The sequence below is a fragment of the Mus caroli genome, chromosome 15, assembly GCF_900094665.2.
Source record: "Mus caroli chromosome 15, CAROLI_EIJ_v1.1, whole genome shotgun sequence".
Lineage (NCBI taxonomy): Eukaryota > Metazoa > Chordata > Mammalia > Rodentia > Muridae > Mus > Mus caroli.
In genome coordinates, this window is record NC_034584.1 from 66926131 (window position 1) to 66933936 (window position 7806).

General features: G+C 40.3%; 1 protein-coding gene across 14 annotated transcripts in view; it reads right to left on the minus strand.

Annotated features, from left to right (window-relative positions):
- The window catches only part of Ptk2 (protein tyrosine kinase 2), a 201117-nt gene that overhangs the window by 153125 nt on the left and 40186 nt on the right, over positions 1-7806 (minus strand). The window lies entirely within an intron of this gene.

Sequence of the window (7806 nt, forward strand, 5' to 3'; positions counted from 1 at the left end):
ACATACACACACACACACACAGATTATCTAGAAAACATAAACCAGAAGCCAATTTACTTTAAAATATGCTTAAAGAATAATGAGGGGTCCAAGATACAAGATTTTTTTTCCTAGCTTCAAGTAGGATTTCTTTTTCTAGCCTCAAAAGATGAGTACTATCTCACACTGAAGTAGGACACAAACAACTTTTTTTTAAAATGCAAAACTTACTTTTTCCATTCAAATTGAGAGTCAAGGTCATGCCAAAAATCAGGCTATTTGAACACATTCTACATCAGCATCAGGACAGCAGGTAAGGAGTTTCTGGTTAACACCTTGTCCTTCAAGCATATGTAGCATATACTGAAACTCCACAGTTCTCGCTTGCCTGATACATTAGATGACTCTGCAGTCACACAATCCCACAAACAGCCAAATTCAAGCACTTCCCTTACTGGGTAAAGGGCCAAGGTTTTGTTTTGTTTTTTTTGTTTTATTAATTTATTAACTTCAGAAAACAGGAGCTGAACAAATACTTAGAGCAAGAAACTTGTTTGTACTCAGCGATGCCCAGGACAGTTTCCTTCAGTCCCATCACCAAATGTGATGACACCTTTGACTCCAGGCTCCATTCAGACTCTTAACAGCTGCTAGAGCTCCAGAGGCCATTCCTGAGCCACCCTGAAAACACATTATTCCCAGGCATGAACTATGGTCCTAGGCCACACTAAAAAAGAAAGGGCTAGAAAACATTTCAAGCAGGCTGGAAGAACAGAAGCTAGCAAGAGTCACCAGATCCAAAAGGACAGCCTGGGCAGTACTCACTAAAGAGGAGGAAGGCTCGTTCACAAAGGACTACTGCCATCCAATAAGAAGTAAGCACACCAAGCAAGACCATCTGTCTTACCACAGGAGCATAGTCATCACCAAGAGGTGCACAAGTCATCCAAGTCAAGAGTGAGACTACTGAAAACTTACGACTCTCAGAAACCACCACCCAGCTACTCCTACTGCCAGACTCCACTCCACACCCACTGCACCAACTATTCAAGGCACCCTCTGAGCTAGAGCAGCACGACTGCTAGGCCTCCACCATGAGGGCACAGACACCGGAGGAGAGGCCCTGCTAGAAGGGAGGACCACATGCTCAGCTAGATATAGGGACTTTGAGCCACCCAGCCACAAAAACCATTTGAGCCTAACTTGATAACAGCCTCAAGGACTCCCAGAACAAAATAAAGAGTGGTCCAGGCAAGGGATGAGGAGGATGGAGCACTGGCAGGAACAGTGGAGGAGACAAGTACAACTCTGAGAAGGGAATAGGAAGAAAGGACAGGATGGACCCAGTTTCTGGTTTTAATCCACCGATGGAATTCTCTCTACAACCTCTCACTAACTTAGCTTATTCACTGCCCAAATATTTCCACCTCTTAATGTGTAAGTTTTTAAGGGGTGGAAAAGCCAGGTATGAAAGATGACTACTTTCTACATTTACTCAGAAAGCAAATGACTAAAGGTATGCCTAGTACTCACTGTAACTGAGGCAGTAACAAAAACCTGAGAACCCATTGGCCCGCTGAGGATCACGGGGTCAGATGACAGCTGGAAAGAGGGGGAGAGGAGGTACATTACCAGCAATCAAAAGGATTACAATAACTTTTTCTAAAAATTGTAGTTATAGTTAGGCATAGTGCTGTAAACCTTTATTCCCAATACTGAAGAGGCAGAGGTAGGAAGATCTGTAAGTTCAAGACCAGCCTGATCTACATAGAGATCCTGTCTCAACAAACAAAAACCTATAGTTATAATCAAAACAATACAATACCCCTTAGTCTATGACACAATCCCAGAGAGGATTCTGATGATTCAGAGAGGTCAAGCATTTTAAAAGAACAGATGTAGATCACAATGAAACCTAAAAGAAAACATTAAGAAGGCCTCTGTTCTCTATCTTGTGAAATATACAGGGCCAGCATTCATTAAAAATTCTGTGCTGCTCCAATTAATGTTTACTATTAGCATAATGAAATGCAACTCTGGTAAATTCTCCTTTATATTAAAATTTACAAGAAAGAGATAGTACTATTTGTAGAACACCAAAATCCTTCATCCCTAGTCACTGCTGCCTTCTTGCTTCAAAGGGATCTGTCAGAAACCTTTATCAATACCTTCAGAACACAGCCAGTGTCTACGCACTTCTCATTGACTACTGCCCACATTCTAATTCAAGCTCCTGCTATAGCCTGCTTCCTCAGATTCTATCCTAAAACTAGCAGCTGCTGAAAGGGCAAGCATATCATTCATTCCTCTATTTGAATCTTGGTCAACACTTCCCCAAGATATACACCAAAATACTTAACAGAATATGCAAAGCCTTGTGTAATATGGCTACTGCCTACACCTTCATCTCACAGTTACCTATCTGTTGGTTTCTATAGCACCAACCACTGTACTGACTTCCCTGCTGCTCTTTGCACATCTCAGCACCTCTGTACTACCTGCCCCTCCTCCACATGGAATGGCCTTGCCTCAGCTTTCACAGCCATGCCCTTTCCCTACTTAAATATCACCTACTCAATATGTCCCTGTCCTGAGCAGTCTATCTGAAACCAGAGAGTCTATCTACTTCCCTACTGTATTTCCACACATGGTTTACTGATGCACAGTTTACTACTCAACTGCCCCCACTAAAAGCAAACTCTGATAGATGGTAAAGGTGTCTATTCTAGCATAATCTCCAGCATTATACTATATATAGCAGCTACTACAGAGGTGTGCAAGCCATGTTCCACCGATCCTCCATTTGCATCAAGGCAGTAAGAAGATGGTGAGGGAATTTGTGGTTTTTTCTCTAGGTCACAGAAAAGGTACAGTATACTATACAGTAATATACCTTGATGGTAAGTCCTGTCTCCATCCTAGACCCCATGTCACCTCCAGATGCCACTGGTCAAAGGCTAATGAACAGTTACAGAATGAATATTTAAAAAAAAAAAAAAAAAAAGGCAACATAGAGCCTAAAAACCGTGACTGTCTATATCCCAGCTACACAATAAATCACAGGTGCACTGCTCTGATACTTCTCCTAAACTTCCACTGCAGAAGAAGTACAACTGCAAAATTGGACTAAAAAACATCAGGTTAGTAAATACTGCTATGAGCATGATCAGTATGCAGAAAGGTAACTCTAGCAAATGTTGTGCACAATCTGTCAAACCTGGCCTGCAAGTCCCTGGGAATGAACTGTTTTTGAATTTTTTATTATTTTTAATTATGTATATTGTATGTGTTCAGGTTTTCACGGACCCCAGAAAAAGGTACCAGATCCCCCAGAGGTGGAGTTACTGGCAGTCGTAAGCCACATGGTGTGAATGCTGGGAACTGAACTCAGGTCCCCTGCAAGAGCAGTATTGTGCTCTTAACTACTTAGTCACCTCTCCAGCTCAGAATAAACATTTTAACAAATGAACTGCTTATAAATGTTAACAAAAGTGTATCATAAAAATAAGAAACTGGCTTTCATGTTTCTTATAATGCTGCAGTGTCTTTATTTAAAAACATCAGAATACTTTTGGAAACAATAAAGAACAAATAAATACTCTATGTCAGTTGACCAGAGAAATATCTAGAAAATAGTATTCTGAGAAATATACTCATGTGTATTTTTCTAAGTCTGTGACCTATGATTGCATGAGAATTGAACATTTAAGTAAATACAACACTTCTACTTAGCATCTAGTTTTTATAATATATGACAGCTTTTCAGTGCTAGAAATCTCATACTAAGCTTACATCTATTAAGATTACTAATTATCGGGCTGGAGAGATGGCTCAGCAGTTGAGAGCACTGACTGTTCTTCTGAAGGTCCTGAATTCATTATGGATGGCTCATAACCATCCATAATGAGATCTTATGCCCTCTTCTAGTGTGTCTGAAGACAGCTACAGTATAAGTACATATAACAATAAATGAGTCTTCAGAAAAATTACTAGTCATTTCACTCGCTGTGTATCTTTGCTTCCACTAAAAAAATAATTTTCTTAGAATTAGTCCATCAACAAAGCTTATGGCCTGATAGCAATTAGCGCTCTATTAATGTGAATAAAGACTATAATGCCTTCTGAAAGCAAAGACAGCAAGCAAGCAGCTTCCTAGTACAACAATCTCCCAAAGTGCGGTAGAACCACTGTTCACCTCCCTGCCAGCTTTGAAACAACTGCTGTATCTCTTCTGTCATGCTGCAGGAAGCTGGAGAAGGCGCTAACTACCTATGAGACAAAGAAAAAAATCACCACCAGCAGGAACCTCAGTTTCAGTATTTGTAAAACAAGGACACTGTTAATACCCATCCTCTAGCCAGCACTGACTGCATGTCAGCCAACCACAACACTAATAGAAGTACTTGCTATATGCCAGACCGTGCTCAGAGCATTTTAAAATGTGCTTACTTCATTTTCACTAACAACCCAAGGAGGCAGATATTATCACCCCATTACAACTATCACAACCTCAGCTTCACAAATGAAGAAAATGAAGCAGAGAGATTAGTCAATATACAGCAACGCCCAGAATTGTGCCCCCAGTCTGTGTTCTTTCCCAATTAGCAGCAATGCTTGTGGCAGTTTTCTCAATTAATAGTTCTTCAGCTACACAGATACTATTACAAACCTGTGACACTAACAACTGAAGAGAGAAAATGGACAGATCACCTACTATTAAACTACTATTCAGCAGCCTAACAGGTATACTCAAAGGCACCTAGACCTCAAAAAGCAAAATACACAGAAGCCATCACCTATAGCATAGCCTACCCCAGAAACTTCAAGGGTTCCAGAGAAGAGGCCAGAAATAGGTTCTATACCCAGGGTTCATTTCACCTACAGAGGACAAGTGAATAGTGAAGCCTAAAGGGACAAGAAGGAAGAGAACACAGGCTCCTTCTACCCTTTCAGAGTACTTGGCATTTAACAACAGCTAGTGTTGTTTCAAGTGTCCTGCTGTGTGCTTCTTCTGTGTTTGTGCAAAGGCCCTAAGTAAGCACTAGAGACCACAAAACAACTAGGACAGAAGTTCATAGCTCACAAAAATAACAACTTGAATCAGAGTGCTCAGAGTCCTGGAATATGAGAGACAGAGACCCCACCACCACCACCAGCTGGTACCCCAAGTATGGGGCTTCTTCCTCAGAGGAGGTAAGAAATTTTTCTTTAAATAGAACTGGAAGGTTGGAATTCAGAACTCTCAGCCAAGGAGTTGTGACCATATGTAAGAGTAAAATAGCATGGTTCCTCTCAGTCCTCAAGGGCAAAGCATTTTATTTAAGTAGAGGTGTTTGTTAAAAATCCAGAAGAGAAAAATACTAGAGCAACAGCTCTGCAGCTTTGTACAAGTGACTACAAGATGAAATCCTTGATTTCCTAAACTAGAAACCATTGATGTTGAAAATTGGAAACACAAAGGACCTAATGTAGTAAGAGCCCATGAAAGGGGGGATAAAATCTCTGTCAGTTATCTTTTAAGATAAACTACGATAATATATTACTTGGACCCTCTCAGGAAGATCATAAAAAGAAAATTTTAAAATCCTCTACAAGACACATCTTGGCAGGGCAGGGCAAATAAATCCTGGGGCCACTCAAGCAGGGGACTCCAAGCCCTCTGGTTGAGCTGCCCAAATTGGCAGGCCTTTGCTTCATGGCCTATCCACTGCCCTACCAAGGTCCTTCCCACTGAGTCTGACGCCTGAATTTGGTTGGGCAGCAGGCACTACCCCTTCTGCCCACGCTTTAAAATCTTTAAATCACAGACTCAACTGTTTAAAATTGCCATAAATTTTGAAGATTGCAAATCTTGCTTAAATAGTCGTTGGTTTAAATCTTTAAAAATTAATAACCATTGTTAATTAAGTAAGGTTTTGTTTGCTTTTTAAGTTTTGTGCTTGTCCTTGGTCTGACATAAATGATCATACTCTAAAAAGGGAAGAAGTTAGAGGAGGGTCACAAAAGCCCATGTTCTACTGAAGGCGCATTTTACAAAGTACTCTAAACTTTTAGTGTATTAGTAGAAGGTGATTCTCACATCAGCTTGACATCTGGAGCTAGGGCTGTCTGTGACTGAGGTATTCCATCCGCTGTTAAGTGTGCACAGGCCTGGACAGTACCCCTCCCTGACTAGTCAGCTAGAGCATATTGCCCAGGGCAGCATGGGGCCCTCAGGGCTACAGGAAAATATCATTGTGGCATATTTGGAACTTTACTTTTTCAAACAGCTCTTTACACATTTCTTTTCTAGGACTCCCATTACAACTAAAAACTGGTAATGGTCCTATTTACATTAGCAAACAATTTAAGGAATTCTGCAATTTATGGAAATCCCTTTTAATTCACAGGGTCAATCTACTATGGAACAACAAATATTTAAATGACAAATTTTAAAAATAAAAACTGGGTCTAGAAACACACCTAAATCTTCACATACTATGCTACATTTAGCCACAGTAACTTTAATCTTTCTTCCACAATGTTTCTGCTGCTTCCCAAAAGCATTCTGACACAGTCTAAAGTATAAGTTAAATAGAAAGATTGAGGGCTGGAGAGATGGCTCAGTGGTTAAGAACGCTGACTGCTCTTCTGAAGGTCCCAGCAACCACATGGTGGCTCACAACCATCCGTAATGAGATCTGATGCCTTCTTCTGGTGTGTCTGAAGACAGCTACAGTGTACTTAGATATAATAATAAATAAAATCTTTTAAAAAAAAAAAAAAGAAAGATTGAGAAACTGATCAATGGAAAAGGTCTAATATGCTACCATCAGGATGAGGTTATGCTTTTATGTTTTCAGAAAATGAAGTCCCAGATGGCTCCCACTCCAATGCACCTGACTAAGATAGCATCCCAAAGACCACTGGACAGATAAAGTTTCTGAAAACAGACAACAAACCCATCAAGAGTGAGATGTCCCAAAAGGAAGAACAAGCTAATGACTTAGAGAAGCAACAAGGACACAGTATTAGTGACCTAAAAATATGATGCTGTTATGTTATCTGACTACATGTTAATTCTCAGTTTGTCAATGAAGAATCCAAATGCTTTTTGTCAAGGGGACATAAAAGGCACACCTGTAATAGGAGACAAGAAAGACACAGTCTCCTCTCTATGGCAGGCCTGCTAAAAATGCTAAAACTTTGATTCAATCATCAGAAAACATCATATAAACCCAAAATAAGGGAAAACCTAAAAACAACCTATATCCTTCAAACTTATTATCAATGCCATAAAAAGACAATGCAGAGAAACTTATCCCAGGTGAGGAGACTAAGGAAGGATGATTAGACACTGCCTGAATTGGAAGGACCCTGTATGGAGGGAAGAACCTCTGTTAAGAGACACGAATAGGTCAGCTGCCACAATTTAGACAGGCAAAACAGGAAATAGGGTAGAGTAGATTCCAAGATCAACATATAAAAAAGGGTGGCAATAGAGAAAGACTGAAAGCCCTGCCAGTAGGTTTCTTTCTGTGTAATTTACAGTACAGAGGTAGAGGAACGTCCAGTAGCTACCCTCTAGGCTCAAAACTCTGCCTATAATAATAGAGATCAGCATGTAGCATGAGAATTTTTTTTTATTTGACAATTACTTCATTGGTGTTATAAAAACATCCTTGCTGCCAACAAATACTCTCTGAGGTAAAGTGCATTACTATTTTACTTCCTGAGTCTTCTCCAATAAATGAAACAATGTTTTCAAGATTAAAGGGGGGGAGGGGGCAGTGGTGGCGCATGCCTTTAATCCCAGCACTTGGGAAGCAGAGGCAGGCGGATTTCTGA